Consider the following 10,086-nt stretch of genomic DNA (forward strand, 5'->3'; position numbering starts at 1 on the left):
ATTTCTCATGCTCCAAATAGGGCTACAACTGTTCCCTCATCCACAGCTATCAAGGCCTTATGGCAACCTTGGAAGCTCTCTGAACTGAGTAAATGCTATGCATTGCATAATTTTTTAAAACATTTTCATGGGTGCCTTTAACCTCTATAGTTCCTCATTAAAGCCAGCATCTCTCTTGTGGCCACCTTTAAAGACCTTGTAGTAATGTATACCTAACAAGAAAGATGGGTGCTTTGTAGTGCTAGTATGCTCTAAGTAAATCGTTTTATGCAAAAATTGCTGACATAATTGTCTGACAAATACTGCATCATGTTTGCTATTTTGCCTTCTGTTTCAATTTCACTGCATCTATACATTTTACCAGTGCATGAGTAGGGTTCAAGGCTGTTCTTTAAAATGCTCATGAGCACTTATCATGATCAGTTCCCCATATAAGTGGTTTTGCTGAAGAGAATACAGGAATATGAGCAAAATTGACATGGAACCAACATATAGATAACGTCTGCATGACTGCCTATCAAAAGTTATATTTTCTTAGAAAAAAAAACTGGAACGTGCATCGCGTAATGTAAAACTTATTGCATACACCACCTTCATTAGGATGATACTAGAATATTCAGCGTTGTTTGGAGTCCCCATCAAGTGACGCTTAAGAGGAAGTTGGAAAGAGTCTGGCGGCGCGTTTTATTTGTTCGACATAACGAAGGAAGGAATCGGTCACGCTTATGTTACAGCGTTGCAACTTCGATCTTCTTGAGGTACGTAGGAAAAAATATAGGCTGAAGGTGCTTTATCAAATAATGCAGGATCAACTTAAGATTGATAAGCTCAAATATCTACATGCTCCAGGCAAAAGATACCCGCGAACTAACCACGACTACGTCATAAAGCCGGAGCATACCAACAGTGATACATATCGATACTCATTTTTCCTGGATGCGATAGAAATGTGGAACCAATTGCCAAACGCTATTGTTAGCCTAAAAGATGTCACCGACTTTGAAAATGCTGCTGAGGCATATTTATGGGAGTTTTCGATTTAGTTTTGAAGTGCCAAGTGATATGTGCGACTTGATATTCATTGTACGTATTTTGATAAACGTCAGAAGTGTGCTGAACAGCATTCAAGTGAACATCTTATTAACTGTGAATTGACAAGTGTTAAGCAACTTTACGTACATTGACATTGTCCATATTTGATTTATGTAATTGTATTGTCCTCTCTGTTATGACCCTCTATGAGGGTTGACAGTATTAATAAATAAATAAATAGACAACGAGGAATGTGGGTAAGAACACTTTATTTTCAGCACACGTTTTTTTAATGAACTGCTGTTATACTGCTAAAATCTGCACATTTAATAAAAGTACACTGCTCTGCTTCATCACTCCATGCTAAGTGCAAGTATCCTGTACCAGGAAGTCAAACCAAGATGTGGGATGTTCAGTCTGTAAAAATAAAAACGAGTTTGAAACATTAACGTGCAAAAACTAAAGCACACTCAAGAAAATAAACACAGCACAGGAACATATCCAATGAATCAGAATTACCTTTGAGAGCAAACATATAGTTTCTATGGCACAGTGAAGAAACCTTATTCCTCCGGCTTTTTTTGAGCGCGAGAAAATATGAAAGTGCATGCGTTCTCCCCATATTGTGTATCTGTCACCTTTTCACACGCAACAAAGATGTTGTCTCAGTGTGCCCAACTGTCTTTGCATATCCATTTCTCTGCTCTCATACCATGATACCTACAGTTAAAGGCTGTAGCAATGCTTAGCTTGAATGAACCAACACAAGCTACATGCACTGTGCTGTTGAACATGGCATTGTAAGTTAGATAAATGCACAACACATTCATGTGCTAATCGTGATTGTAGGCGAGATAAATAAAAAGAAGGTATGTAAATAAGAATGTTCCCTAATAAGCTATGCAGAAGTGCTCTCCCGTTTGGACAGAAGCTGAGCACAACTTCAGTGAACAAGAAGCCAACTTATACAGCATTTAAAATCTAGGTTCTAAATGTGCTACAGATTTTTCTGAAATCATGGTCGAAAATGTAGGTGTTAAAGGTGACAAACATTTAAACAGGTCTCTGTTCGGACTGGTAATGCTATGTGTCGCCTAGTTTGATAAAATATGCCGTATCACTGGTCTCCCAAGCTAAGGCTGCTGTCCAGTTGCCAGTGCAAATCACTCAATTATGTCTAGGGCACGTTTGAGCAAAAGGCAGCCAAGATTACTGTGCCACTGAGGTCTATTTCCTGACATCTGATTTCTTCTCAGAAAGTGACCTCTCTAAAAAAAACCTTCACAACAAAATAACCCAAACCTTTCTTGAGAAAAGCCACCACACTGGTCCTTGAACACTAATTACACAGTGGCTCTTTGTGATGTAATGTTATGTACGTCAGCACCTAACGAAGTACAGGAAAATTTAATAATGGCAGCGTGACAGGTACACAAAAAAGTAAAGGGATAAAACATCACATAGGCTGCCATCAGTGTTCATATCTCCATTTCAATGTGGATGTTTTTAGCAGTGAATACATGTTCTCATTAAACTGAGTCATATTATTACAAAAGCGAAGGGCAAGGGTCTTTACATTCTAAACTGACAAATGTGCTTTATTACGATTCACCACAATACAGGAGGTGTTTTGCAGTGAACCATCACATAAGGTTTTGGCTAACTACGGCGGGCGTGTCCTGCAGCGGGGCCTCTTGTGTATTGCGGTAAAGCGTATTATTGTGACAAGAGCTAACCTGGCATGTATGGCTTTAGCCAACAAAAGTTCTCAAGACATCATGCATCCTGCCACGAAAATCTGCTTTGATGAGAGTGGAACATTAGGTTAGTCGCTGACAGAAACCATACATTCCAGATTCACGTAAATCTTTCCCAATAACGGCATGCTTCACCGCAACACACAAATATGTTGCGGTGATAACGGTGGTCGGACAGGCTGGTGCAAATGTTTCGACAGGGGAGCGTGCCTTCATCAGGGCAACTGCTTTCCTTGGCAGTTTTCATATACGTGAGTCCCCCAAACTCCCAACAGGGGAGATTTACCTGGACCTTTGCCAAGAGACGTACTGACAAGCGTTTGGTAGTGGCTGGTAGAGATGCAGGAGTCTAAAAAGCGTTGCGAAATTCGGTTCCGTAAGGTTAGCTTCACCGCAATACAAATATGTTAAGCGGTAAGACATACAAAATATGTTGCGGTGAATCATAGCAAGGGTACCTGGCCTTTGATGCAAAGCAGCTTCCCAAGAGGCACGGTAATCCCGTGGCTAGTTATGCAGTTCCCCGCATGCGAGTGAGTTCCCTGCGTTCGGCGGTTTCCCAGTGACATACAAAATTACATTGATTGACTGTGTTGTAAATGGGCGACGGCACTATATGCTGATGCAAGAGCGTCGTTTCGCTTTCCAAAACTGCGCTCGGCTAAAGAGAACAACCTTGACTCGCATATGACCAAAGCAGTTGAACAGGAAACTACGAAATTACGTAGTTATTATGGAAGAAATCAACAGCTCAGAAAAAAATGGCCGTGTAAACATTAACTGGCTTACGAGGTCGACAAACCAACGGTTCAAAGCATCACAGCCACGTCCGAAATAGCGCTGAAGGCCGGCCAGTACACTTAGGCGCCTCGGCGCGCGTAATGTAACAGGAGACGGCAGGTGCACGCGTACATCATTAAGGAACACATATTATTTATGTCGGTGAAAGCGGTCACTCTTCAGTTCTGACATGCTTCAACGCGTAACACTAGTCTACTGCGGCGAAGCTGACTTCAGGACGCCGATTTCTTCAACTCATCTAGCGAGGCAGGTCCGTTTATCACGCTTGGCAACGTTTGACATTTTCTGCCTTAATTTCGTTTGTTCTTTTTAATTTTCTTATCACAGTGACCCTGTATCACGCAGTAGCAGAGCTAGTGCCGCGTCTTAACTGCGTTAGGAAAGGCAAGCGTGTATGCAGCAGGCACGGCGGCATTGGCTCTTGTTTGGAAACTTCAAGAGACGCTCTTCCGCGCAGCAATGTCATTTGTATTATTAAAAGAATGCAGGTGATGATTAAATGAGCCGCTGCAAAGCTGTAAAAAAGCAGTAGTAATGCTGTTCTAAGATCCTCTCGCTCGAGCGAGATGGTCTTAGAAAAAAAGCGCGATGTAACGCGATCTGACGGAACAGCTCGTCATGCCAGTGTTTTCTTACGTCCTCGTTCTTTCGCGCATCCTCCCCTGAACCAGACTACTGAATGGTTCGGTGCACGCACTGACGATCCTGACGGAGGCAATACCACTCACATGAGCAGCTCCATATAAGATGCCACGGCCCATTCCACATGCCGGCTGCAATTTGACGCGGCCAGGAGGCAAAATATGCGCACAAGGTACCTAATGGTAACGCATCAAACTGCTCACAGCCCCAATCCTTTATTACACGCATATAGCGTGGAAAGATGAATTACTCACGCTCTAAGTGGGCATGGAATACGGACCGTTTCGCAGCGCAGCCGGCTCCGTAAGACGGCCGCCATGGAAATGAGCGGATGTGACATCATGGGTTATAGCGGACGTGACGTCATAGGTGAACGTAGACATTTCGGGCACCTTTCGTCTGCTGTGCCCCGGGCACAGCAGACACGGCCTTCTGTCTTTCTCCCCCTTACCTTTATAAATTAAATTCATTCTACTTTGTCGCCAACTGTCTGGTATTCGTCCATCTTTTAAAGTTTTTTCCACTGCTTTCACCAAAGCTTCCTTACTTTTTGGTCCCAATTCATTTATCAGCCTAACGGGAACCTCGTCTAGCCCTGTGGCTGTGCGCTTAGGAATTTTCTCTTCCGCTTTCTTCCAGTCTAAGTTTGTCAGCACCAGCTCCTTTTTCAAGTTAAGCCGCGTTGAGCGCCTCTAGCAGAAAAAATACAAACTAAAGTATGTGACTAAATCACAGTAGCTCCACTGACGCGCTTATGCTGGAATGCGCCGCGGTTGATTTTTCGCCCTCTGTGGCGATCGCTGGAACTTGAGAGCGGGGCTGTTTCTCACGCGTGCGTCTATTTGTCGTACAAAAATCCCTCACGTGACCTGATCCTAGGTGCCTAGGGACAGCATCGTTTAGGGATTTTTGAGAAGGCGCGATGCTGGCGCCGAGCGACGCCGTGGCGTTTTCGTCCTCGGCGTGATGGTTCTCTGGACCGCGCGTTGTTCAACATTGCTCATGTAATCGTGCGTTGCTTGTGTGTTGGTTGTAGGTTCTGTGTTACTTGGCGGAAAGCCGTGAGTAGTGGCGGTGCGGCAATGCGGCTTTGGCCTCGATGAGCTCTGGCACTACAGAATCTGCGTTGTGTGACCCGTGCTTTCTTGAGAACCCGGTGGTGGTGGCAATTGAAATATCGAAGTGGCCTAGCGCCTCGGCAGCGAAGTTCTGCGAACCGCAAAGTGGCGTCGCCGTGTCCGACTTTGCTTAACGGACATCGAGGCATGTGCTGCTCGCTGCAAGTCATGTAAATGCAACTGCGTCGACCGCCCACTGTTCAGCGCTGAATGTGTGTTTGGTGTGCTGTGCTTGAAACGAGTGGTGCAGCCGTGCAGCCGTGCAGCGGGGGTGGCGGAGGAGCAGAGTGGCTCCGTTTGCGCGTTCACAGACATGTGCTCCCGTCTTGGTCTCATTAGCGGCTGTCGCGGGATTGTGGTGTGCTAGCTCCTTGCCTAGTATGAAGTTTACGACGCTAACACACAGCACGTTCACGTTTTTCCGCGCTATATGTCATTTGCATGATGACCGAGTTGAAAACGAGACATATAGTGTTCTTTGCGTTTGTGTGTTGTAAATTACTTTCTATTGTGGAAGTTCTGGGAGTCTTATTACGCAAGGAGTGCGAACGTAAACATAAACACATACGTGTGTAAAATTTTGAATTACCCATAATACCCTTTACGACTGATAGTGGGCTACACGGCCTGTGTGAATCAGCTACCGTATGTTGCGACGCTCTTCCGTGTGGTAGACTGATGCATGGTGCGCGTTTATTTCTGTGCTGTTATAAAAACCATTTGTTTATTCACTCAATACAAATATACGGCTTCTTCGCCGCAGTACGTTTTAGTTACGCGGTGAAGCATACTAAAAGTGGGAGGGGGCCACTATCAGCCAGCATAGTATGTCCACTTAGGCGACCTGAGAGGCGGCGGGTTCGCGAGTGTATGATTAAAGAACTCTTATTATGTCCAGTTACAGTGGCCCCTTTTCACTTTTAGTATGCTTCACCGCAGTACATTGCTTAGGCTTCACCGCGAAATAATAGTGTATTGCGAGAAAGATAATCGTAAAAAGCCTAATTATGCAAAGTTTCTTTTGTAGCTTGCTACACCGCAATACAGGGGTGTAAATAAGCATCGTGCAGTAAAGCATACTAAGAGTAGAAAGGGCACATAGGTTTACACTGTGCTCATTACTTTCGATTGTGTACATAATTTGCAAGTGCATCTGTGCTCGTGGTAAGCTTCATTGACAATTCTTTGTACATTACAAATTAATATTGCAATGAAGCTTACTAAAGCACATTCGCCATTATGGTACGTGTTATTCACCTTCAATGCAGGAGCACAATGCGGATTCTTGCCCCTGCTTTTGAGAATTGATTCATTGTTCATAAGTGCACTGGTACTTTACTCTAAACTGGAGGGCTCAAGTTGATATGAAAGCACAATTTTTATTAAGGGGACAAGATGTTGCCAAGATGGTTGCAGCATAGCTTTTTTTTTCTTCCAGGCACCTTTTCTACTTGAAGCTTCCATTGCAGTGTTTCGAACATCATTGAACCAGCACATAGTGTATATAAATATTGGACACTGATTGGGAACATCACCTAAGTTCATGCCTATATATAGTAAAAGGATGTAGCACGACCAGAAAAAATAAAGAAGGGGGTGGGCTGTAGCAATACTAAGTGTTAAATGGTGCTTTATCCTTTCCCTTGAGTTTTCTGTTTTTGTGCTTTTTATGAATCTTCCGCAGTAACCATGCGAGTGCTGAGCTTGAGCTTGTTGGTTTCAAGTCTCATGGTTGTTACCAACAGAACAGTGTGATAAACGAACAAGGGCTTGGAGGCATCCATTCACCTTGCTTGCCTCATGGTGCTGCTTCATAAGCACCGTGAGCATCCAGGCCAACTAGGAAGGGAGGTTTGTTGCAATTGCTTCTGAACTTTATTGCCACCAAACCAACACTGCTCTCAATGACAGCTTTTGGACAGTAGAATGCTTGCACCCAGCAAAGTCTTAAGAAGGAAGCATTCAGGATGTGCAAAATAGGCTTTTGATGTTGGCAGCACTACTGAAGGGGCTTTGCCCATCTGCCCTCTTTATGGATACACAAGGATTATTTCCTCTTTAAGAGGGATTGTTTCAGAGGTCGTTACATGGCAACAGTGTTGGGTGTTTAGTAGCTTGTCTTTGCCCACTGTTAATAACCTGTTCCTTCTCCAGTGCCCCTGTGAAGTGCCTACTTTTTGGACACAATGTGCTCTCCATGCATTCATGCATTTTTAGCTTGTAAGGACGTCTATTACCCCTTGCCTCAAGCTGGTCTTTGCTGATGTCACCCAAGAAGGCATTGGGGAGTATGGCAATGTACGCTTACAAAACACTGTCGATACCAGTGAAACTAAATTAATGGAGCTGCTGTTTTTTTTTTGTCCACTCCATCCTTGTTAGTTACAATGAGCAATGTCCGAACAGAAGGCATATGTAGTTGGTCGTGCATAGCCTGCGCACTAAGACTTGTTGGCATATTATGACCTTAGCACAGTGTTTATATTTAAAAACCTTCTGATGTGTTGATGACTTCCTTCTCTTTATCATACTTTGCCTGGTGGAGCCAGCAAGTGGGTCAACCAGATGTTCAACAGGCTTCCCACTAGTTTTCCCAGAGTCTCCTTACCAGGGTGCTGCTCATAGATATCTGTTTTCTTGACCTTGCACTGCACTTCAACCATGGCCACACCTGTTAAACCCATAGCATGCGATCAAAAAAGTGCTATACATCATGTTGCTCCAAACTCGTAACATGTGCTACAAGGCCTTGAGGAACACCCTCATTTATTTACGCCCTCATCATACTGCATGAAGCTTCGCATGATAAGTGCGACAATTAACATCTGCTGGTCTTTCAGTGTTATTCCTGTCCAGCTTGCTGAAAGCTATCCTGAGTGTTTCAAAAGCAAACGACCGCTGCTGGACAAGAAGTGCTTAAAACAAGGTTCGCTATAACCACATATGTCACACGAAATGAAGGCCCCTGAGTATACAGGCGGTTTACTTCATATCCGACAAGCTTGGTTCTCCCTTTGCTAGTGAGTCAACTCAACTTGCCCCGAATACATGGCCTGTGACAAACTATGTGCCAAATGCTGTGTCCCCTGCAAAGCTAAAGATGTGTACGAGATCTTGACACCCTGCAGCGGCTTCTACACTGGGCAAACAGGCTACTATAAAAACGACTGTCTTTACTAATATGCTAATAACATGAAAACGGGCAGAAATTTGGCTATTCATTGGACCCAATTGCAGGTGCAAGCCACCCTTCCACCAGATGTGTGTTGTTCACAGAAACTGGAGCTATACAAATGCAGATAAAAACAATGATGTTTGAAAGTAGTAGAGCTGCACTATATTCTGCACAAGCAGTGCTATCTGCAGCGCTGGTACCTTATAGCCACAATTCATGGCTGCACCACCATGCAAAGGCACTATTCTTGAAATATTAACTTCTCTTATATTTATGGCGGCCATATATTGCAATTACATATCATCCATTGTGTGCAATATCAAATATTAAATCAATATATCAATCAATCAATATATAAAAAAATATCAATATATTAAATGTCAATTATGATGGCCATTCCTAATCTGAAATGCAACAAAAGAGCAAATATAGGCAACAAATTGCAATTCAAAGAGACAAAAGGCAACCAGTGCACAGGATAAGTGACAGACTTCCTTTTATTGAAAAAGAAACATGACGTGTCATGCCACCACCAGTGGGTAGCAATCTTTCAAGCTTGGGTGACAGAGGCAAAACTTCGCAGAATGCTACAATCACGCTGTAAAACGGCCTTGGACACACAAAAAAACCGACATCATATTGTACAGAATGAAAGGGCAAGACTTCATCTAAGAACAGTCTATGGCATCACATACTTGAAATGGTGTAAAAAATGTTGACTTGCCCTACCCACAAAGAAAAAGTAACAAACACAGAAAACACGCCTTAAAATGCAATGTGCAGTCTGAAAACAAAAAAAAAAAAACAACCTGAAAAAGGTTTCGCTAAGTCTTTCAATGATTAAAATTGTCAAACTGTATCATCACTTAATGAACCTGCACAGCTGAAAAGGAAGGAAAGCTCAATAGCGGGGCTGCAGAAAATGTCACCGAATAAATATACTTTGCTTACCAACGATACCTGTGGTTTAGTTGTGGTCTGTGTATAAACTTTTCTTGTTTAGAATGGCTGAGCGGATAGGGAAAAAATGACCATAAGAGCACCAGGTGTATGCATAGTCTACGCACAAAAAGCCACTGCTTCGTTACTTTTTTTTTTCTCTGTATTACTATTCATGGAGTATTGAGGTGCCTTATTAGCACTGCTAACATCCCACTGCAAAACACAAAATTGGGCAAGTTGTGGCATAAAAAACATTGCAGTTTCACTCATAATGTGAAACAATGATGCAGTAGCTGGTGAAATATGCACAGGAAGCTTACTTCATGCAGTGTTTGCTGAAGTGAACACTTGCCAATGCAAGTCGGTAATCTCCTTAAAAAAGTAAAATAAGTAAGAGTCCTATTTATTTGTGGGAGTTGTGCCTCAGTGTTGAAGTGGAAAGACTCGGCTTTTCTTCCTCCTCTTTCATATCCGGACTTAGCCACAGATCTACACCAAAACAACCCTTTAGCTTCTTACTGCTGAATTTGTTTTGGTTTTCTCAAATCTATATTTGGGCTATGCATTGCTATGTCTCGCGCTTTGCTTGAGGAAAACAAGACATCAACAGCTCCATCCA

The 10,086-nt window shown here is 43.2% G+C and overlaps 1 long non-coding RNA gene across 1 annotated transcript; it reads right to left on the reverse strand.

The window, feature by feature from the left end:
• Positions 1 to 1,284: 1,284 nt before the first annotated feature.
• Positions 1,285 to 4,642, reverse strand: LOC140219391 (uncharacterized). The gene is made up of 2 exons (XR_011895622.1): positions 4,487 to 4,642; positions 1,285 to 1,449 (listed from the first exon to the last, which is right to left on the reverse strand). It is a non-coding gene; the product is annotated as an uncharacterized lncRNA (long non-coding RNA).
• Between the last annotated feature and the right edge of the window lie 5,444 nt (positions 4,643 to 10,086).

Source organism: Dermacentor andersoni, chromosome 7 (assembly GCF_023375885.2).
Source record: "Dermacentor andersoni chromosome 7, qqDerAnde1_hic_scaffold, whole genome shotgun sequence".
Taxonomy (NCBI): domain Eukaryota; kingdom Metazoa; phylum Arthropoda; class Arachnida; order Ixodida; family Ixodidae; genus Dermacentor; species Dermacentor andersoni.